Source organism: Lucilia sericata, unplaced genomic scaffold (assembly GCF_015586225.1).
Source record: "Lucilia sericata isolate MDLA Ls3-8-SP2 unplaced genomic scaffold, ASM1558622v1 Contig000366F_arrow, whole genome shotgun sequence".
In the NCBI taxonomy this organism is placed as follows: Eukaryota; Metazoa; Arthropoda; class Insecta; order Diptera; family Calliphoridae; genus Lucilia; species Lucilia sericata.
Genome location: NW_023994385.1, coordinates 133,383 through 157,255, shown reverse-complemented (window position 1 = coordinate 157,255; position 23,873 = coordinate 133,383). Strand labels below are relative to the sequence as shown.

Here is a 23,873-nt window from a genome sequence, read left to right as displayed (position 1 = left end):
TTTAAAAAATTTTTCAATTTTCAAAATTTATAAAAATTAAGAAAACTTGTTTTTTTTCATTAAAATTTAATTTAATTTTAAAAATATTTTTAAAATTAAATATTTAAACAATTTAAATATTTACCTTATTAACCAGACAGTAGTAGTGGGGGTCTCTATAAATTATTATTTCTTAAAAACGTTCAACACTTTTATGTATTTTTTTGGAAAAAACTGTGAATATTTTTCTGGGTGTTTTTTCTTAATAACAGATAAATATTTAAACAACATCTAAATGAACAAATATATAATTCTATATATTGAATAAATAAATAAAACTCTGACACACATATAAATAAATGCTACAGTTGAACTTGAAAAGAAAAATAAATAAAATTAAATACTTTTTTACAGGCAGAGAAGAAATTTTATTTAAAATACCCACAACAACAATAAGAAAAAAGAGCATAAACGTAAAATGAAGTAGAAAATTAATAAATATTTCAAGTAAACAAAATAATAAACAATGACAATTCAAAAAATATATTTCGAAAGAGTTTAGATCCAAACTGGCAAATTTTTATTTTGGAAATAAAAGATATTTTAGAATTTTAGAGCGAAATTAGCAATTATAGAAAACAAAAGATATTGTTTAAATTAAAACACGTTCCTTAAATAATATAAAAGACTTAACGGTTTTATTTGTTTATAAATAAATGTGTTATTGTTAAGTTAAATTATTTTAAAATTATGGAAATTTGTTTTGTTTAAAACTTTCATTAGAAATTAAAGTTTAAAAACCTTTTAAACTATAAAAGAGTTATTTAAAACTATTTTTATTTTTTAATTTATTAAGCAGAACTTTATAAATACATTTATAATGAGGAAGAGAAATTGGCGAAAATCAAATGTTCTTTCTTTTTCAAATAATTTAAATATTAACCTATTATTTAGTAATCTTTTATATGATATGAATATATTAAAGGAACTGACACAGTTTTTGAAAAAAAAAAAAAACGCTTTTTAACAATTACAAATATTTAAAGTCATAGTTTTAGGAACCTGAAACTGTTATAAAGAAGTTTGAGGAAGCTTAAACTGTTCTATAGAAGTTTAAGCAACCTCAAACAGTTTTAAAAATGTTTGAGGAAGCTCAAACTGTTCTATAGAAATTTGAGGAAGCCGAAACTGTTCTATAGAAGTTTGAGGAAGCTTAAACGGTTCTATAGAAGCTAGGGGATCCTCAAACTCTCCTATTGAAGTTTGAAGAACCTTAAACTGTTCTATAGAAGTTTGAGGATCCTTAAACTGTTCTATAGAAGTTTGAGGATCCTTAAACTGTTCTATAGAAGTTTGAGGATCCTCAAACTGTTCTATAGAAGTTTGAGGATCCTCAAACTGTTCCATAGAAGTTTGAGGATCCTCAAAATGTTCTATAGAAGTTTGAGGATCCTCAAACTGTTCTGTAGAAATTTGAGGAATGTCAAACGGTTCTATAGAAGTTTGAGAAAGATCAAACTGTTCTAGAGAAGTTTGAAGAAGATCGAACTGTTCTAAAGAACTTTGAAGAAGCCAACAAATGTTTTATAGAAGTTTGAGGAATCTCAAACGATTTTATAGAAGTTTAAGGAACCTCAACTGTTATAAAGAAGTTTGAGGAATCTCAAACGGTTCTATAATCGTTAGAGGAACCTCAAACGGTTTTATGGAAGTTAGCGGAATCTCAAACGATTCTATAGAAGCTTGAGGAAGCTCAAACAGTTCTAGGGAAGTTTGAGGAAGCTCAAATTGTTTTAAAGTAGTTTGAGATATCTCAAACGATTCTATAGAAGTTTGAAAAACCTTAAACTATTCTATAGAAGTTTCTATTGAAGTTTGAGGAATTTCAAACGATTCTTTAGAAGTTTAAGGAACCTCAAGCTGTTATAAAGAGGTTTGAGGAATCTCAAGCGGTTCTATGAAAGTGAGAGGAACCTCAAACGGTTTTATGGAAGTTAATGGAACCTTAAACTGTTCTATAGAAGTTTGAGGAACCTCAAACGGTTCTATAGAAGTTTGAGTAACCTCAACCTGTTCTCCAGAAGTTTGAGGAACCCCATACTATTATATAGAAGTTTAAGGAATCTCAAGCTGTTATAAAGAAGTTTGAGGAATTTCAAACGATTCTATGAAATTAAGAGGAACCTCAAACGGTTTTATGGAAGTTAATGGAACCTCAAACTGTTCTATAGAAGTTTGAGGAACCTCATACTATTCTATAGAAGTTTGAGGAACCTCATACTATTCTATATAAGTTTAAGGTACGTCAAACTATTCTATAGAAGTTTAAGGTATAGAATTCTATAGAACTATTCTATAGAAGTTTGAGGAACCTCAAACTGTTCTATAGAAGTTTGTGGAACCTCAAACGGTTCTATAGAAGTTTGAGTAACGTTAAACTGTTGTATAGAAGTTTTAGGAATCTTAAACGATTCTATAGAAGTTTGAATGACCTCAGACTTTTCTGTTGAAGTTTGAAGTACCTCAAACTGTTCTTTTGAAGTTTGAGTAACCTCAAACTGTTCTATAGAAGTTTGAGGGAACTCAAACGGTTCTATAGAAGTTTGAGGAAGCTCAAACTGTTCTATAGAAGTTTGCGAAATCTCAAACTGTTCTATAGAAATTTGAGAAACCTCAACCTTTTAAAGATATATATATTCCAGTAATCGGTTTTTTTTCTAGGTTCGTAATTTATAGAGATATCAAAAAGTTGGGAAAGAACTATGATATATTCTAGGAATCATTCTCTTTAGTATATTAGTGTATAGAAATTATTACGACTATTAAATTTTAATTGTTGGTTTCCCGGGAAAACCCCCAGAAAAATACGTTTTCTTTGATAAAATTCTAATAAATTATAGTGTTTTGTTAAACAATTGTTTTTATAAAAAAATTTTTATTTCAATAAAACAAATAACAAAAAATTTCCTAACTAAATTCCCCTTTTTTTAAAAAAAAAAAAACTATAGTTATTTGTTAAAACTAATTAATATGCTGTTATCGACAGTTTATTATTTAATAAGCGTACGTAAGTACTTCCTTAAACATGAATAAAACAATGTAAATTAAATAAAATTAATTGATTATTATAATGAATAAATTAAAAATTATTTAAAAAAAGTACTTACTTTGGGTACTTTTGCACCAAATTTATTCCCTTTTTATTACAAAAAAAAAAACAAAAATGCTTGTTTATAAATGTTGTTGTTGCAGACTGTTGTTTTGGGGCTATTGCTGTGGTTTTTGTGTTTAATGCTGTTGTTGTTGTTTTGGCTGCCACACTTTTCTTTTAATTTTTGTGGCTGTTGTTGTTTTTGGGGGGAAATTTTCGTTTTTTTCACTTTATTTTCAAAAATTTATTTTTATTTTTGTTTTGATTTTTGTTTTCGTTTTTTTTTTTGTGTGCGTTGCTGTTCAATTAAGAAGATCTTTGATCTTTATTAATTTAAAAATACAAAATTTTGTTTTCTTATGCATTTAAAATTTTTTCTTAAAATCGTTTTATTTCTTTAAAAATATTTTTCAAAAATAAAAAATATTAAAAAAAATTTAAGATTTTTTTTTTTCAAAATTTTGAGTTTAATTGAGGAAATTTCGAATTTTATTGATATGACACTATTTTTCTTAAAAAATTTAGTTCTTGTTTTTTAAAAATTTCTTTAAATTGGCAGAAAATTGTGTTTAAGTTTTATTTAGAACAAAAATGTTTTCATAAAGTCTGCTGCAGTTTTTGGGTTATTGAACTTTTTTATGTTGTTGTATATATTTTCTGTGGCATCAACAACGATGCTGATGACGTTGACGACGGCTGTTGCATGCAATATTTATGTTGCTGTTTTTAGGACAAACCACATACATTCACAAACAAAAAAATGGTTTAAATTGTTGTTGATTATTTGCTCGTTTAAAGTTTAATTAGAGAAAACAAAAATTTTTTTGAACACAAAAAATTTCGACACTTAAATAAGTAATTTTTTCACTTTTCTGGACTGTTGTTGTTGTTGTTATTGTTTTGTTTTTGAATAAATTTATTTTCATTAAATTCAATTAAACTTATACGATAACGTCGTTTAATTTTATTGATCTTTAAACGTCTCGTTTTATGTTTCATTACACTGTATTTGTTACGATGACAACGAGATTGCTGTTCTTCTTCTAACAAAAAAAAAAAAAAAAAATGGACTCGTTTTGTAGCTCTTGTCTTGTCGTCTTATGTCTCTTTAGGAATATATTGAATTTCCGTGTAAGATTTCAAATGTTTTGCTTTGGTTTTCTATTGTATTTGATGGGTTAGAAATACACACAGCCCAAAGTGGTAGATCTTCTTTAGTTGAGTTGTCAAGGCCAATAAACTGTATTTAGTGGCAAGTCAGTCATTCAGCTAGTCAGCCAGCCAGCCAAGTCTTCCTTAACCACTTCTTTTTCTTGTTTATTGTTGGTTGGCTGATTGTTGGTGAGCTCTTTTCGCTAAAATTGCTTTTGTATTCTGTTTCTTTTGCCGTTTGTCTGCTTATTGTTTTTGGCTATTTGAAGAAAACAGTTGGGGAAAATAGTTTAAAGTTAAATTCTAATAAAAATTTCAATAGAGGCAGACCGAAAAACCTGTTCCATAGAAGTTTGAAGACCCTAAAACTGATTTATATAAATCCTAATCGTTTTAAAGAATTCTGCAGAAGTTTAGGGAACCTTAAACTGTTCCATAGAAGTTTAAAGGAACCTCAAACCGTTCTATAAAAGTTTGAGGAACCCCAAACTGTTCTATAGAAGTTTGAGGAACCTCAAACTGTTCTATTTGAATTTGAGGAACCTCAAGCTGTTCTATGGAAGTATGAGGAACCTCAAACTGTTCTATAGGAGATTGAGGAACCTCAAGCTGTTCTATGGAAGTATGAGAAACCTCAAACTGTTCTGTTTGAGGAACCTCAAACTGTTCTATAAAAGTTTGAGGAACCTCAAACTGTTCTATAGAAGTTTGAGGAACCTCAAACTGTTCTATAGAAGTTTGAGGAACCTCAAACTGTTCTATAGAAGTTTGAGGAACCTCAAACTGTTCTATAGAAGTTTGAGGAACCTCAAACTGTTCTATAGAAGTTTGAGGAACCTCAAACTTTTCTATAGAAGTTTGAGGAACCTCAAACTGTTCTATAGAAGTTTGAGGAACCTCAAACTTTTCTATAGAAGTTTGAGGAACCTCAAACTGTTCTATAGAAGTTTGAGGAACCTCAAACTGTTCTATAGAAGTTTGAGGAACCTCAAACTGTTCTATAGAAGTTTGAGGCACCTATCTATATATATCTACATATCTATCTATCTATCTATCTATCTATCTATCTATCTATCTATCTATCTATCTATCTATCTATCTATCTATCTATCTATCTATCTATCTATCTATCTATCTAATCTATCTATCTATCTATCTATCTATCTATCTATCTATCTATCTATCTATCTATCTATCTATCTATCTATCTATCTATCTATCTATCTATCTATCTATCTATCTATCTATCTATCTATCTATCTATCTATCTATCTATCTATCTATCTATCTATCTATCTATCTATCTATCTATCTATCTATCTATCTATCTATCTATCTATCTATCTATCTATCTATCTATCTATCTATCTATCTATCTATCTATCTATCTATCTATCTATCTATCTATCTATCTATCTATCTATCTATCTATCTATCTATCTATCTATCTATCTATCTATCTATCTATCTATCTATCTATCTATCTATCTATCTATCTATCTATCTATCTATCTATCTATCTATCTATCTATCTATCTATCTATCTATCTATCTATCTATCTATCTATCTATCTATCTATCTATCTATCTATCTATCTATCTATCTATCTATTCTATCTATCTATCTATCTATCTATCTATCTATCTATCTATCTATCTATCTATCTATCTATCTATCTATCTATCTATCTATCTATCTATCTATATATCTATCTACCTATCTATCTATCTATCTATCTATCTATATATCTATCTATCTATCTATCTATCTATCTATCTATCTATCTATCTATCTATCTATCTATCTATCTATCTATCTATCTATCTATCTATCTATCTATCTATCTACCTAATTTCGTGGAAGCACTTTGGTTCCAGGTGTCACTTTATAAACTTTACCTGAATTAAAGTCTAGTTAACTGAACTTTCAATTTAATCCCAAATTGGAAACTTTCAAAAGTATATTTTGAAAAAAGCTTATTCATCTGCCTCTAATAAAATTTTCTTCACTGTAGTGGTTTGGTAGGTTTTTGTACAGATTTATTTCAGTTTTATTTATTTATTTTTTTTGCCTGTTCTCACTCAACAGAAACAATTGTATTTGTTTTGGGTTTTATATTTGTATTATTTACTTGATGTTGGATGTGTTCTTTTGTCTTTATTATATTTTATTTTTGTATTTCAGACAAGTTTCTCGTTTTTTACCACTTTTAATATAATGATGATCAGCCAAAAAAAAAAAAAAAACTTTTCACTCAGAATTGAAATTTTTTTCAAAAAACCGGCTTAAATTAAAAAGCACTTTTTGGAAATTATATATTTTTAAACGCACTTGATTGTATTTTTTAAAATATAATATTTTCGTTAAAAGATGTTTCTGTCATTGCAAAAATATGCTTTAAATTAATTTAAAATATGTTTACTTTTTCCACAATTTCCCAAATTTTTCTTTTCAATATTATTTTTTACACTGTTTGTATTCTATTTGTAAGATTAAATATAAAATAAAAAGAAAACACTGAATCTACGACGAACGTGTTGTGCTGTCAAGCAGTGTTAAATCTAAACTGATGTATTTCAATATACGTGATCTACAATTTTGTAGTATTTTTGTTCAGTTTGTGTTTTGTTTTTGTGGTTGTTGTTGTTTTACTCATAGTATTGTGATTCTATAAAATAACGTAGTGTTGCTGCTGCTGTCTAAACGCTGTCGCTGTCTGCGTCGATAATCTAAAAACGTTTTTGTTGTTGTATATAGCTCTATACTAACAACTAGTGAGTACTTTATTCTATACGTCCACTGCTACAAGATAGCACAACAGCAATGAAACAGCTGTTCACGCAGCGCTGCACAGCACAGCAGAGGCCTTTTAATATAAAACATTTTACTTGTTGATCTATAGAAATAAAAACAGATGATTTTAATACAAAACTTTCTCTCATTGAAGAAGAAGAAAAAGAAGCACCAACACCACAACAACAACAACAACACTAGCAACATCTTCTATCTCTCTGCAGATTAATATATTTTGTTTACATTTAAAATTTTCACAATCTCGCCAGATTCTAAATGAAGCGTTCTATATGATCGCAGCAGCATTTCATACGATCATCGTCTCTTGTTTAGATTGTGAATGGTTGGATGCATTTAATATTTGTATGTTAATATGAATTAACATGTCTTCTTGATTGTATTCCTTTTTTTTCGAAAATGCAATCATTAATTTGTGTATTTATGGTAAACAAAAAAAATATTGTTTTGACATTTTAATAAACAATTATCAGGTTTTACTTTATATCATAGCTTAATTAACTAATGGTAGACGATCGGTGGTTTCTTTTTAATAAAGAGTTCACGATTTTGCTGGAAGTATAAAAAAACTATTGCCGCTATAATAACAAACTAATGTAGATCGGCATACTCATGATCTTTTCAGTACTGAGCTCTAAAAGATCTAAAGAAGAGCAGAAAATATTATGAGAATACCTTTTGCCAATAAGCTAACTGCTATTCTTAAGACACAAGTTATAAAGTATTAATATTTTACATTAGATTTAAAAAAAAGATCGCGGACTTTATATTCCCTATTTACATACAATTGGTATAAATACCTGCAGAGGGAAAGGTTATGTAAATTCTAATACAACCAGTTTCATAAGATAAAGATATCGTTTTCGAAGAAAGGCTCATGATCGAAACATGATCGCATTGGTCCTGGCTTCATTCTATGCAAAAGTATATATTGATGACTTAAAAACTATTTTGGCTCTGGAAGCTACGACAATAAGATCTTATTTTCGAAAAAGGATCGAAATAGACTCATGATCGAGTCATGATCGCATTAGTTATGACACTATTCTCAAATTCTGAAATTTGAGCCATCTAGATTAATTCTAGTTCAGTTCTATTTTAAGTTCTAGTTCAGTTCTAGTTCAGTTCTAGTTCAGTTCTAGTTCAGTTCTAGTTCAGTTCTAGTTCAGTTCTAGTTCTAGTTCAGTCTAGTTCAGTAGTTCAGTTCTAGTTCAGTTCTAGTTCAGTTCTAGTTCAGTTCTAGTTCAGTTCTAGTTCTAGTTCAGTTCTAGTTCAGTTCTAGTTCAGTTCTAGTTCAGTTCTAGTTCAGTTCTAGTTCAGTTCTAGTTCAGTTCTAGTTCAGTTCTAGTTCAGTTCTAGTTCAGTTCTAGTTCAGTTCTAGTTCAGTTCTAGTTCAGTTCTAGTTCAGTTCTAGTTCAGTTCTAGTTCAGTTCTAGTTCAGTTCTAGTTCAGTTCTAGTTCAGTTCTAGTTCAGTTCTAGTTCAGTTCTAATTCAGTTCTAGTTCAGTTCTAGTTCAGTTCTAGTTCAGTTCTAGTTCAGTTCTAGTTCAGTTCTAGTTCAGTTCTAGTTCAGTTCTAGTTCAGTTCTAGTTCAGTTCTAGTTCTAGTTCAGTTCTAGTTCAGTTCTAGTTCAGTTCTAGTTCAGTTCTAGTTCAGTTCTAGTTCAGTTCTAGTTCAGTTCTAGTTCAGTTCTAGTTCAGTTCTAGTTCAGTTCTAGTTCAGTTCTAGTTCAGTTCTAGTTCAGTTCAGTTCAGTTCTAGTTTAGTTCAGTTCTAGTTCAGTTCAGTTCTAGTTCAGTTCTAGTTCTAGTTCAGTTCTAGTTCAGATCCCGTTCAGTTCCAGTTCAGTTCTAGTACAGTTCTAGTTCAATTCTAGTTCAGTTCTAGTTCAGTTCTAGTTCAGTTCTAGTTCAGTTCTAGTTCAGTTCTAGTTCAGTTCTAGTTCAGTTCTAGTTCAGTTCTAGTTCAGTTCTAGTTCAGTTCTAGTTCAGTTCTAGTTCGGTTCTAGTTCAGTTCTAGTTCAGTTCTAGTTCAGTTCTAGTTCAGTTCTAGTTCAGTTCTAGTTCAGTTCTAGTTCAGTTCTATTTCAGTTCTAGTTCAGTTCTAGTTCAGTTCTAGTTTAGTTCTAGTTCAGTTCTAGTTCAGTTCTAGTTCAGTTCTATTTCAGTTCTAGTTCAGTTCTTGTAGAATTCTAGTTCAGTTCTTTTTTTACTAAAAGAACTAAAATTTTACTAAAAATTATTTTTTTTTTAACTAAAATTCTCGATTTATACTCAAAATTCAACTTTTTTCAATTTTTTTTTACATAAAATATTTAATTAAAATATTTTATTTGCATTTTCTCTTTGCAGGTTTCATCAAAATCTTCAGAATTGTTCCGGTAAGTTTGATTTTTCTTAATTTTTAAAAAAAAATTCTTGACTATATATATAACTATTTATATATATCACCGATCACATTTTGTGACAATTTATGTTTGTATTTATCATTATATTTGATTTATTTATATGATTTTTTTTAAAAAGCCTTCGAACTATTGGTTTCAATTTTCGTGTCTTGGGTAATCTCTAAACTTCTCTTTGAACATTAGTTGTTATTGTAGTTGAATCCCTAATGATATTTAGATTGTCTCTTCAAATAGATTTTAGAATTCAGAATTATTATTACACTTACATGCAATAACCTTAAAAATTAATTGTTTATTAAATCTTTTTTCAACACTGTAAAAAAATAATAAATTTCGTCATTCGTTTCCAAGTTTATTTGAAAAAAAAAAAAAAAAAATCATCCCACAGTTTTGTTTAACTAAATATTACTTTTTAGTAATTAGTCAAATAAACCTGCACTTAGTAATTGTAAAGTTTTACAAATATTTTTTTTCAAACAAAAATTTCAACAAAATAATATTTGCTTTAATAAAAAAAATTTATTATTTAATTTTACTCTAACAAGTAATTTTAACAACAAAAATAATTTTATTTTTTTATTATTTAGAACTAAAGATTTACATCAGTCACATGTTGTTTTTTTTTTAGTTAGTAATTTTAATTATATTTTTTTTTTGCAAAAATCATATTGTAAATTTTTCAAGTTGCCAGGGATGGGTTGTTGACAATTATTACTAATAGAATTCGGTTGCATGTAGGTGGTTGCTTGTATGGGTGTGTTTTTTTTTTGCAATTACAACAACAACTGAGTGAGTTTGCATTTTATCAGTTACATTTACAACAAGATTATTATCATTGCTTTTGTTGTAGAATTTCAAACTTGAAATCATACCGCTTGTTTATTCTCCCATAAAATGCTGCAAACGGTGGGACTTTACTTCACAAAATTATAATATTCTTTAATTGTTTAAGCGTAGCTTTTAGAAAAAAAGTGATAAATTAAATAAAAATTTCGTTAAATTTTTAAGTTTAAATTTAATATGTTTATTTACTCTTAATATGCAATAAGTTTCTTTAAAACGTGTTTGGAATAATTGTTTTAAATTGTTTAAATAATGATGTATTAGCCGTAGATACCTGGTTTGAGAATTAAGAAGAAAATATAACACCTGTATAGTGTGTTTTTTAAAAAAATTCCATGTGGTTGATGTATTTTAGTTTTTTTTTTTCTGTGTTTGGAGATAAAAAAATTATGGGTCTTTAATAAAAGTGCTTAAAAATTATATAATATTAAGATCGTGGATATTGTTTAGTTAGTTGTTGATTGATCACTAATCAGGTAATCAATATGAACGTCATGCTGAACTATAACCGAACTAGAACTGAACTAGAACTGAACTAGAACTGAACTAGAACTGAACTACAACTGAACTAGAACTGAACTAGAACTGAACTACAACTGAACTAGAACTGAACTAGAACTGAACTAGAACTGAACTAGAACTGAACTAGAACTGAACTAGAACTGAACTGAACTAGAACTGAACTAGAACTGAACTAGAACTGAACTAGAACTGAACTAGAACTGAACTAGAACTGAACTAGAACTGAACTAGAACTGAACTAGAACTGAACTAGAACTGAACTAGAACTGAACTAGAACTGAACTAGAACTGAACTAGAACTGAACTAGAACTGAACTAGAACTGAACTAGAACTGAACTAGAACTGAACTAGAACTGAACTAGAACTGAACTAGAACTGAACTAGAACTGAACTAGAACTGAACTAGAACTGAACTTAGAACTGAACTAGAACTGAACTAGAACTGAACTAGAACTGAACTAGAACTGAACTAGAACTGAACTAGAACTAGAACTAGAACTGAACTAGAACTGAACTAGAACTGAACTAGAACTGAACTAGAAACTGAACTAGAACTGAACTAGAACTGAAACTAGAACTGAACTAGAACTGAACTAGAACTGAACTAGAACTGAACTAGAACTGAACTAGAACTGAACTAGAACTGAACTAGAACTGGAACTAGAACTGAACTAGAACTGAACTAGAACTGAACTAGAACTGAAACTAGAACTGAACTAGAACTGAACTAGAACTGAACTAGAACTGAACTAGAACTGAACTAGGAACTGAACTATAACTGAACTAGAACTGAACTAGACTGAACAGAACTGAACTAGAACTGAACTAGAACTGAACTAGAACTGAACTAGAACTGAACTAGAACTGAACTAGACTGAACTAGAACTGAACTAGAACTGAACTAGAACTGAACTAGAACTGAACTAGAACTGAACTAGAACTGAACCTACTAACTGAACTATAACTGAACTAGAACTGAACTAGAACTGAACTAGAACTGAACTAGAACTGAACTAGAACTGAACTAAAACTGAACTAGAACTGAACTAGAACTGAACTAGAACTGAACTAGAACTGAACTACATCTGAACTACAACTGAACTGAACTAGAACTGAACTACATCTGAACTACAACTGAACTGAACTAGAACTGAATACAACTGACTGAACTAGAACTGAATCCTTTTGAAGGGTTGATATGCCTCCGAACCCGATGGCTTTTCTACGTTCACAAGCTTTTTAGTCGAGTTCTTCCGCTGCTGAATCAATGGCGTATCTTCCCTATTTTCTGTTTCTGTTTTGCTAACAGGTCATATAGTATTTTGTCCATTGTCTCTGTCTATGCCTTTTTCACAAAAACCTACCATAATTTTTTCCATTCCGTTAAGTTTCTTTGTAAAAATCTAAATAAATAATATGTAGTAAAATTTACTTAGTTAACAACAACCTTTATCTCCAAAGCATTTAACAAGTTCTTTTTTAATTCAGTAAATAAAATCATTTATCTACTACACTTAAAGTGGCAACAATGGGGTTAAGAAAAAAAATTCCAGATAAAATAATTAAATAAATATTATTTACAAATTATATACAATTTACTACTAAATACTCGTTTATAGCAAATTCTATATAATGAATTAAAAACAAACTATTTAATACGTGAGAGAGTTTAAAAGATTAGGAAAATCCCTATTAAGTTTAAAAATTTATTTTATAACTAATTTTTTTAGATAATTTAATTATAATAATTCTAAGTATTAGAGGTATTTGGAAAAGTTTTTTGTTATTGTTTTACTTACTATAACATGAAAGAATTCAATACGATGTCAACATGTTTTCCGACATGTTTCAATACAGTGAAGAACCAATCGACTATAAGTTTTGATATGTTTTAAGGAATCACACTTAACGGTGTTAATAAATCCGATAATTATGATCTTAAATATTATAAAGATTGTGATTGAATTGTTTTCACCAGCCATATGACAAGTTTGCATGAATCACTTGTAGGGTAATTGTTTTCTGAAGATCACATTTTATGATCTCGTTTTAATTTTGCACATGTGATCAAATAAAAAATCTTAAAATAACTGACATTTTATTTAAAATAAATTAAACAACAAATTTACTAATTTTATTAAAAATAAAATAAAACATACTTAATAAATATTTGTTAAATAAATCTCAGCATAATGTTTCCTTAAACATCACAAAAATGTCCAAAATATTCCATGAAATTCGCACTGGAATATTGTTTAAAGCTCATTATTAAAAAAAAGAAAATAAAACAAAATTTCACAAAAAAAGTTTAATTATTTTATTGCAGACATTGAGATAAAAATGATTAAAGTCCCATTTTATCTCTTGTTTACTCCATATAAATAGCAGCAGAAAAAATATAGAATTACTTATGCAAATAAAACAACTTAACACCTTAATTAGGCAAAAAAGATAATGAAAATTTCCCGCTTATTAACAAAAAAAAACTCCACAGATCATTAATGAAAGTGTTTGTGTGCATTAAAAGTCTCTTTCAAGGGTTTTGCCCCTTTAGTCACGTCAACTGTTAGTTAAACATTTATTAAATCAAATTATAAAACATTTAGATAAATTCTTTTTATTATTATTTTTTATTCTCTCTGTTTTATGGTTTGTGCTAAATTTGCATTGCATTTATTAAGTTGTTTTTTGTTTTTCTTCTAGTAATGAGTGAAAATTGTGAAATTCTTATTCAAAAAACGTATTTTTAAAGTCCATAAAAAAAACTTGTTGTAGTGAACTTGGTGTTATGTTTTTTTTGTACCCAGTAGTAGCAGATCTCTTCTATTTTCTTTACGTTCAAGAGTATGGAGTAGATAATTAAACTATGAGGTATAAACAGGTTTTTTGAACAATTTAAAAGAATAAATATTTTGTCGGCAGTTTAAAGCTGTAAGAATACGCTACGTTTTTCCAAATTTGGAAAACTAGAACTAGAATTGAACTAGAACTGAACTAGAATTGAACTAGAACTGCACAGAATTGAACTAGAACTGAACTAGACTGAACTAGAACTGAACTAGAACTGAACTAGAACTGAACTAGAACTGAACTAGAACTGAACTAGAACTGAACTGAACTGAACTAGAACTGAACTAGAACTGAACTAGAACTGAACTTGAACTGAACTAGAACTGAACTAGAACTGACTAGAACTGAACTAGAACTGAACTAGAACTGAACTAGAACTGAACTAGAACTGAACTAGAACTGAACTAGAACTGAACTAGAACTGAACTAGAAACTGAACTAGAACTGAACTAGAACTGAACTAGAACTGAACTAGAACTGAACTAGAACTAAACTAGAACTGACTAGACGAACTAGAACTATAGAACCGGAACTAGAACTGAACTAGAACTGAACTAGAACTGAACTAGAAACTGAACTAGAACTGAACTAGAACTGAACTAGAACTGACTAGAAACTGAACTAGAACTGAACTAGAACTGAAACTAGAACTGAACTAGAACTGAACTAGAACTGAACTAGAATGGACTAGAACTGAACTAGAACTGAACTAGAACTGAACTAGAACTTGAACTAGAGAACTAGAACTAAGAAACTGAAAAAACTATAACTGAACTAGAACTGAATAAGAAACTGAACTAGAACGAACTAGAACTAAACTAGAACTGAACTAGAACTGAACCAGAAACTGAACTAGAGACTGAACTAGAACTGACTAGAACTGAACTAGAACTGAACCAGAACTAGAACTGAACTAGATCTGAACTAGAACTGAACTAGAACTGAACTAGAACTGAACTAGAATTGAACTAGAATTGAACTAGAACTGCACTAGAATTGAACTAGAACTGAACTAGAACTGAACTAGAACTGAACTAGAACTGAACTAGAACTGGACTAGAACTAGAACTGAACTAGAACTGAACTAGAACCGAACTAGAACTGAACTGGAACTGATCTAGAACTGAACTAGAATTGAACTAGAACTGAACTAGAACTGAACTAGAACTGAACTAGAACTGGACTAGAACTAGAACTGAACTAGAACTGAACTAGAACCGAACTAGAACTGAACTAGAACTGATCTAGAACTGAACTAGAACTGAACTAGAACTGAACTAGAACTGAACTAGAACTAGAACTGAACTAGAACTGAACTAGAACTGAACTAGAACTGAACTAGAACTGAACTAGAACTGAACTAGAACTGAACTAGAACTGAACTAGAACTGAACTAGAATTGAACTAGAATTGAACTAGAACTGCACTAGAATTGAACTAGAACTGAACTAGAACTGAACTAGAACTGAACTAGAACTGAACTAACTGAACTAGAACTGAACTAGAACTGAACTAGAACTGAATTAGAACTGAACTAGAACTGAACTAGAACTGAACTAGAACTGAACTAGAACTGAACTAGAACTGAACTAGAACTGAACTAGAACTGAACTAGAACTGAACTAGAACTGAACTAGAACTGAACTAGAACTGAACTGAACTAGAACTGAACTAGAACTGAACTAGAACTGAACTAGAACTGAACTAGAACTGAACTAGAACTGAACTAGAACTGAACTAGAACTGAACTAGAACTGAATTAGAACTGAACTAGAACTGAACTAGAACTGAACTAGAACTGAACTAGAACTGAATTAGAACTGAACTAGAACTGAACTAGAACTGAACTAGAACTGAACTAGAACTGAACTAGAACTGAACTAGAACTGAACTAGAACTGAACTAGAACTGAACTAGAACTGAACTAGAACTGAACTAGAACTGAACTAGAACTGAACTAGAACTGAACTAGAACTGAACTAGAACTGAACTAGAACTGAACTAGAACTAGAACTGAACTAGAACTGAACTAGAACTGAACTAGAACTAGAACTGAACTAGAACTAGAACTGAACTAGAACTGAACTAGAACTGAACTAGAACTGAACTAGAACTGAACTAGAACTGAACTAGAACTGAACTAGAACTGAACTAGAAATGAACTAGACTTGAACTAGAACTGAACTAGAACTGAACTAAACTGAACTAGAACTGAACTAGAACTGAACTAGAACTGAACTATAACTGAACTAGAACTGAACTAGAACTGAACTAGAACTGAACTAGAACTGAACTAGAACTGAACTAGAACTGAACTAGAACTGAACTAGAACTGAACTAGAACTGAACTAGAACTGAACTAGAACTGAACTAGAACTAGAACTGAACTAGAACTGAACTAGAACTGAACTAGAACTGAACTAGAACTGAACTAGAACTGAACTAGAACTGAACTAGAAACTGAACTAGAACTGAACTAGAAATGAACTACTTGAACTAGAACTGAACTAGAACTGAACTAGAACTGAACTAGAACTGAACTAGAACTGAACTAGAACTGAACTAGAACTGAACTAGAACTGAACTAGAATTGAACTAGAACTGAACTAGAACTGAACTAGAACTGAACTAGAACTGGACTAGAACTAGAACTGAACTAGAACTGAACTAGAACCGAACTAGAACTGAACTAGAACTGATCTAGAACTGAACTAGAACTGAACTAGAACTGAACTAGAACTGAACTAGAAATGAACTAGACTTGAACTAGAACTGAACTAGAACTGAACTAGAACTGAACTAGAACTAGAACTGAACTAGAACTGAACTAGAACTGAACTAGAACTGAACTAGAACTGAACTAGAACTGAACTAGAACTGAACTAGAACTGAACTAGAACTGAACTAGAACTGAACTAGAACTGAACTAGAAATGAACTAGACTTGAACTAGAACTGAACTAGAACTGAACTAGAACTGAACTAGAATTGAACTAGAACTGCACTAGAATTGAACTAGAACTGAACTAGAACTGAACTAGAATTGAACTAGAACTGAACTAGAACTGAACTAGAACTGAACTAGAACTGGACTAGAACTAGAACTGAACTAGAAGAACTAGAACCGAACTAGAACTGAACTAGAACTGATCTAGAACTGAACTAGAACTGAACTAGAACTGAACTAGAACTGAACTAGAACTAGAACTGAACTAGAACTGAACTAGAACTGAACTAGAAACTGAACTAGAACTGAACTAGAACTGAACTAGAACTGAACTAGAACTGAACTAGAACTGAACTAGAATTGAACTAGAATTGAACTAGAACTGCACTAGAATTGAACTAGAACTGAACTAGAACTGAACTAGAACTGAACTAGAACTGAACTAGAACTGAACTAGAACTGAACTAGAACTGAACTAGAACTGAACTAGAACTGAATTAGAACTGAACTAGAACTGAACTAGAACTGAACTAGAACTGAACTAGAACTGAACTAGAACTGAACTAGAACTGAACTAGAACTGAACTAGAACTGAACTAGAACTGAACTAGAACTGAACTAGAACTGAACTAGAACTGAACTGAACTAGAACTGAACTAGAACTGAACTAGAACTGAACTAGAACTGAACTAGAACTGAACTAGAACTGAACTAGAACTGAACTAGAACTGAACTAGAACTGAACTAGAACTGAACTAGAACTGAATTAGAACTGAACTAGAACTGAACTAGAACTGAACTAGAACTGAACTAGAACTGAATTAGAACTGAACTAGAACTGAACTAGAACTGAACTAGAACTGAACTAGAACTGAACTAGAACTGAACTAGAACTGAACTAGAACTGAACTAGAACTGAACTAGAACTGAACTAGAACTGAACTAGAACTGAACTAGAACTGAACTAGAACTGAACTAGAACTGAACTAGAACTGAACTAGAACTGAACTAGAACTGAACTAGAACTGAACTAGAACTGAACTAGAACTAGAACTGAACTAGAACTGAACTAGAACTGAACTAGAACTGAACTAGAACTAGAACTGAACTAGAACTAGAACTGAACTAGAACTGAACTAGAACTGAACTAGAACTGAACTAGAACTGAACTAGAACTGAACTAGAACTGAACTAGAACTGAACTAGAAATGAACTAGACTTGAACTAGAACTGAACTAGAACTGAACTAGAACTGAACTAGAACTGAACTAGAACTGAACTAGAACTGAACTAGAACTGAACTAGAACTGAACTAGAACTGAACTAGAACTGAACTAGAACTGAACTAGAACTGAACTAGAACTGAACTAGAACTGAACTAGAACTGAACTAGAACTAGAACTGAACTAGAACTGAACTAGAACTGAACTAGAACTGAACTAGAACTGAACTAGAACTGAACTAGAACTGAACTAGAACTGAACTAGAACTGAACTAGAAATGAACTAGACTTGAACTAGAACTGAACTAGAACTGAACTAGAACTGAACTAGAACTGAACTAGAACTGAACTAGAACTGAACTAGAACTGAACTAGAACTGAACTAGAACTGAACTAGAACTGAACTAGAACTGAACTAGAACTGAACTAGAACTGAACTAGAACTGAACTAGAACTGAACTACAACTGAACTAGAACTGAACTAGAACTGAACTAGAACTGAACTAGAACTGAACTAGAACTGAACTAGAACTGAACTAGAACTGAACTAGAACTGAACTAGAACTGAACTAGAACTGAACTAGAACTGAACTAGAACTGAACTAGAACTGAACTAGAACTGAACTAGAACTGAACTAGAACTGAACTAGAACTGAACTAGAACTGAACTAGAACTGAACTAGAACTGAACTAGAACTGAACTAGAACTGAACTAGAACTGAACTAGAACTGAACTAGAACTGAACTAGAACTAGAACTGAACTAGAACTAGAACTGAACTAGAACTGAACTAGAACTGGAACTGAACTAGAACTAGAACTGAACTAGAACTAGAACTGAACTAGAACTGAACTAGAACTGAACTAGAACTGAACTAGAACTAGAACTGAACTAGAACTGAACTAGAACTGAACTAGAACTGAACTAGAACTGAACTAGACTTGAACTAGAACTGAACTAGAACTGAACTAGAACTGAACTAGAACTGAACTAGAACTGAACTAGAACTGAACTAGAACTGAACTAGAACTGAACTAGAACTGAACTAGAACTGAACTAGAACTGAACTAGAACTGAACTAGAACTGAACTAGAACTGAACTAGAACTGAACTAGAACTGAACTAGAACTGAACTAGAACTGAACTAGAACTGAACTAGAACTGAACTAGAACTGAACTAGAACTGAACTAGAACTGAACTAGAACTGAACTAGAACTGAACTAGAACTGAACTAGAACTGAACTAGAACTGAACTAGAACTGAACTAGAACTGAACTAGAACTGAACTAGAACTGAACTAGAACTGAACTAGAACTGAACTAGAACTGAACTAGAACTGAACTAGAACTGAACTAGAACTGAACTAGAACTGAACTAGAACTGAACTAGAACTGAACTACAACTGAACTAGAACTGAACTAGAACTGAACCAGAACTAGAACTGAACTAGATCTGAACTAGAACTGAACTAGAACTGAACAAGAACTGTTTTAGAGTTAAGCTAGAATAGAATAATATGATATGACGCCTTTTTTTGCACTTTTACATTGTTTTTTGTAAATTTTATTGTTTGAACAAATTTACTGCTAACCTCAGCATTAACCCATATTACCATTTATGGCGGTGTAGGGTTTCATAAAGAAAACACCAACAACAGTGAAGAAAAAACAAGGCAGTAAGACAAGTACTTGTATTTGTACTCTACTCATATTTAGAAATATACCAACACACACAATTGTATATGAAAAATAATTCTTAAAAATTTTTCAAAACAAAAAATATTAATTGAAATTAAAGAAAACTAGTAATATATCTATTTGAAATAGTTTTCATAAAATCCTTCTCAAACCTTAGTCAATATTCTTTGCCTTCAGTTATGTTTGCTGGGTTACTATCTTACTCATACCTGGTAATCGTGTTGCTGTTGCTTTAATTTAATATTTTTAAGTTTTATTGACAAAAAAAACTACAACACGCCTTCTTTAGCATTTGCATGATATGTATTATTTTTTTTTTAATTTTTTTGTAATAAAAATAAAGTTATAGTTTACAATTGTTGTTGGTTATTTATGTTGACAGATTTCTAAAACTAACTGGGGTAAGACCAAAATGAGCCACCAACAACGTCAGTCAACAACTATTAAAACAATATTGTGATTATAATAAAAAATATATACAAAGACAGCATAAAAAAAACGAGCAACAGATAGATGACAGTTTAAAATGTTGCAAAACTTTCCTGATTTATTTAACAAAACAGAAAATGTAGATGAATCTTTCCATGTGCATCTATGGCAATTAATTAATAATCATATCAGAATTATTCTCAATATATCAATTACAGTTAAATTTATTTAAGGAATTTTTTCATTTTGATTTACATAAGCGGTTTTTACATGATTTTGAGACATGGATAAAAAGACAAGGAGACAGTCTGACACATTTAAATTCTTAAAAAATTTAAGAAAATTGCCGGCCTCAATTGACAAGCCAGATAATTTAAAACGTGAAACAGTTTTTGGGGTTTTTTGTAATAATAATAAATTATGCAATAACTGATATTTTTTCTTAAATTAAAGTACGTTCAGTTCTAGTTCAGTTCGAATTTAATTCTAGTTCAGTTCTAGTTTAGTTCTAGTTCATTCTAGATCAGTTCTAGTTCAGTTCTAGTTCAGTTCTATTTCAGTTCTATTTCAGTTCGTTCTAGTTCAGTTCTAGTTCAGTTCTAGTTCAGTTCTAGTTCAGTTCTAGTTCAGTTCTAGTTCAGTTCTAGTTAGTTAGTCAGTTCTAGTTCAGTTCTAGTTCAGTTCTAGTTCAGTTCTAGTTCAGTTCTAGTTCAGTTCTAGTTCAGTTCTAGTTCAGTTCTAGTTCAGTTCTAGTTCAGTTCTAGTTCAGTTCTAGTTCAGTTCTAGTTCAGTTCTAGTTCAGTTCTAGTTCAGTTCTAGTTCAGTTCTATTTCAGTTCTAGTTCAGTTCTATTCAGTTCTAGTTCAGTTCTAGTTCAGTTCTAGTTCAGTTCTAGTTCAGTTCTAGTTCAGTTCTAGTTCAGTTCTAGATCAGTTCTAGTTCAGTTCTAGTTCAGTTCTAGTTCAGTTCTAGTTCAGTTCTAGTTCAGTTCTAGTTCAGTTCTAGTTCAGTTCTAGTTCAGTTCTAGTTCAATTCTAGTTCAGTTCTAGTTCAGTTCTAGTTCAGTTCTAGTTCAGTTCTAGTTCAGTTCTAGTTCAGTTCTAGTTCAGTTCTAGTTCAGTTCTAGTTCAGTTCTAGTTCAGTTCTAGTTCAGTTCTAGTTCTGTTCTAGTTTAGTTCTAGTTCAGTTCTAGTTCAGTTCTAGTTCAGTTTCTAGTTCAGTTCTAGTTCAGTTCTAGTTCAGTTCTAGTTCAGTTCTAGTTCAGTTCTAGTTCAGTTCTAGTTCAGTTTCTAGTTCAGTTCTAGTTCAGTTCTAGTTCAGTTCTAGTTCAGTTCTAGTTCAGTTCTAGTTCAGTTCTAGTTCAGTTCTGGTTCAGTTCTAGTTCTGTTCTAGTTCAGTTCTGGTCAGTTTAGTCAGTTCTAGTTCAGTTCTAGTTCAGTTCTAGTTCAGTTCTAGTTCAGTTCTAGTTCAGTTCTAGTTCAGTTCTAGTTCAGTTCTAGTTCAGTTCTAGTTCAGTTCTAGTTCAGTTCTAGTTCAGTTCTAGTTCAATTCTAGTTCAGTTCTAGTTCAGTTCTAGTTCAGTTCTAGTTCAGTTCTAGTTCAGTTCTAGTTCAGTTCTAGTTCAGTTCTAGTTCAGTTCTAGTTCAGTTCTAGTTCAGTTCTGTTCAGTTTCTAGTTCAGTTCTAGTTTTGTTTTCTAGTTCAGTTCTAGTTCAGTTCTAGTTCAGTTCTAGTTCAGTTCTAGCTTCTAGTCAGTTCTAGTTCAGTTCTAGTTCAGTTCTAGTTCCAGTTCTAGTTCAGTTCTAGTTCAGTTCTAGTTTCAGTTCTAGGTTCAGTTCTGGTTCTAGTTCAGTGTCTGTTCTAGTTCAGTTCTGTTCAGTTCTAGTTCAGTTCTAGTTCAGTTCTAGTTCAGTTCTAGTTCAGTTCTAGTTCAGTTCTAGTTCAGTTCTAGTTCAGTTTAGTTCAGTTCTATGTCAGTTTAGTCAGTTCTCGTTCAATTCTAGTTCAGTTCTAGTTCAGTTCTAGTTCAGTTCTAGTCAGTTCTAGTTCAGTTCTAGTTCAGTTCTAGTTCAGTTCTAGTTCAGTTCTAGTTCAGTCTAGGTCAGTTCTAGTTCAGTTCTAGTTCAGTTCTAGTTCAGTTCTAGTTCAGTTCTCAGTTTCAGTTCTAGTTCAGTTTCTAGTTCAGTTCTAGTTCAGTTCCTAGTTCATTTCTAGTTCAGTTATAGTTCAGTTCTAGTTCAGTTCTAGTTCAGTTCTAGTTCAGTTCTAGTTCAGTTCTAGTTCTAGTCAGTTCTAGTTCAGTTATAGTTCAGTTCTAGTTCAGTCTAGTTCAGTTCTAGTTCAGTTCTAGTTCAGTTCTAGTTCAGTTCTCAGTTCAGTTCTAGTTCAGTTCTAGTTCAGTCAGTTCTAGTTCAGTTCTAGTTCAGTTCTAGTCAGTTCTAGTTCAGGTTCCTAGTTCAGTTCTAGTTCAGTTCTAGTTCAGTTCTAGTTCAGTTCTAGTTCAGTTCTAGTTCAGTTCTAGTTCAGTTCTAGTTCCAGTTCTAGTTCAGTTCTAGTTCAGTTTCGTTCAGTTCTAGTTCAGTTCTAGTTCAGTTCTAGTTCAGTTCTAGTTCAGTTCTAGTTCAGTTCTAGTTCAGTTCTAGTTCAGTTCTAGTTCAGTTCTAGTTCGTATAGTTCAGTTCTAGTTCAGTTCAGTTCCAGTTCTAGTTCAGTTCTAGTTCAGTTCTAGTTCAGTCTAGTTCAGTTCTAGTTCAGTTTCTAGTTCAGTTCTAGTTCAGTTCTAGTCAGTTCTAGTTCAGTTCTAGTTCAGTTCTAGTTCAGTTCTAGTTCAGTTTCTAGTTCAGTTCTAGTTCAGTTCTAGTTCAGTTCTAGTTCAGTTCTAGTTCAGTTTCTAGTTCAGTTCTAGTTCAGTTCTAGTTCAGTTCTAGTTCAGTTCTAGTTCAGTTCTAGTTCAGTTCTAGTTCAGTTCTAGTTCAGTTCTAGTTCAGTTCTAGTTAAGTTCTAGTTAAGTTCTAGTTCAGTTCTAGTTCAGTTCTAGTTCAGTTCTAGTTCAGTTCTAGTTCAGTTCTAGTTCATATCTAGTTCAGTTCTAGTTCAGTTCAGTTCAGTTCAAGTTCAGTTCAAGTTCAGTTCAAGTTCAGTTCAAGTTCAGTTCAAGTTCAGTTCAAGTTCAGTTCAAGTTCAGTTCATGTTCAGTTCTAGTTAGTTCTAGTTCAGTTCTAGTTCTAGTTCAGTTCTAGTTCAGTTCTAGTTCAGTTCTAGTTCAGTTCTAGTTCAGTTCTAGTTCAGTTCTAGTTCAGTTCTAGTTCAGTTCTAGTTCAGTTCTAGTTCAGTTCTAGTTCAGTTCTAGTTCAGTTCTAGTTCAGTTCTAGTTCAGTTCTAGTTCAGTTCTAGTTCAGTTCTAGTTCAGTTCTAGTTCAGTTCTAGTTCAGTTCTAGTCAGTTCTAGTTCAGTTCTAGTTCAGTTTCGTTCAGTTAGTTCAGTTCTAGTTCAGTTCTAGTTCAGTTCTAGTTCAGTTCTAGTTCAGTTCTAGTTAAGTTCTAGTTAAGTTCTAGTTCAGTTCTAGTTCAGTTCTAGTTCAGTTCTAGTTCAGTTCTAGTTCAGTTCTAGTTCATATCTAGTTCAGTTCTAGTTCAGTTCAAGTTCAGTTCAAGTTCAGTTCAAGTTCAGTTCAAGTTCAGTTCAAGTTCAGTTCAAGTTCAGTTCAAGTTCAGTTCAAGTTCAGTTCATGTTCAGTTCTAGTTTAGTTCTAGTTCAGTTCTAGTTCTAGTTCAGTTCTAGTTCAGTTCTAGTTCAGTTCTAGTTCAGTTCTAGTTCAGTTCTAGTTCAGTTCTAGTTCAGTTCTAGTTCAGTCTAGTTCAGTT

General features: G+C 31.2%; 1 protein-coding gene and 1 long non-coding RNA gene across 3 annotated transcripts in view; one reads left to right on the top strand and one right to left on the bottom strand.

The window, feature by feature from the left end:
- Window positions 1-6,851, bottom strand: part of LOC119604159 — a 34,128-nt gene extending 27,277 nt beyond the window's left edge. The window contains exons 1-2 of one of the 2 annotated variants that reach the window (XM_037956635.1): window positions 6,488-6,851; window positions 3,147-4,541 (exon numbers count right to left, since the gene is read on the bottom strand). The gene's annotated coding sequence lies outside the window, so the exon portion shown is untranslated. The remainder of the gene's footprint in view (window positions 1-3,146; window positions 4,542-6,487) is intronic. The other variant, XM_037956636.1, reaches the window with a different exon arrangement.
- Window positions 1-23,873, top strand: part of LOC119604160 — a 131,589-nt gene that overhangs the window by 33,694 nt on the left and 74,022 nt on the right. The window contains exon 4 of the long non-coding RNA XR_005231471.1: window positions 9,445-9,473. This is a non-coding gene — a long non-coding RNA (uncharacterized LOC119604160). The remainder of the gene's footprint in view (window positions 1-9,444; window positions 9,474-23,873) is intronic.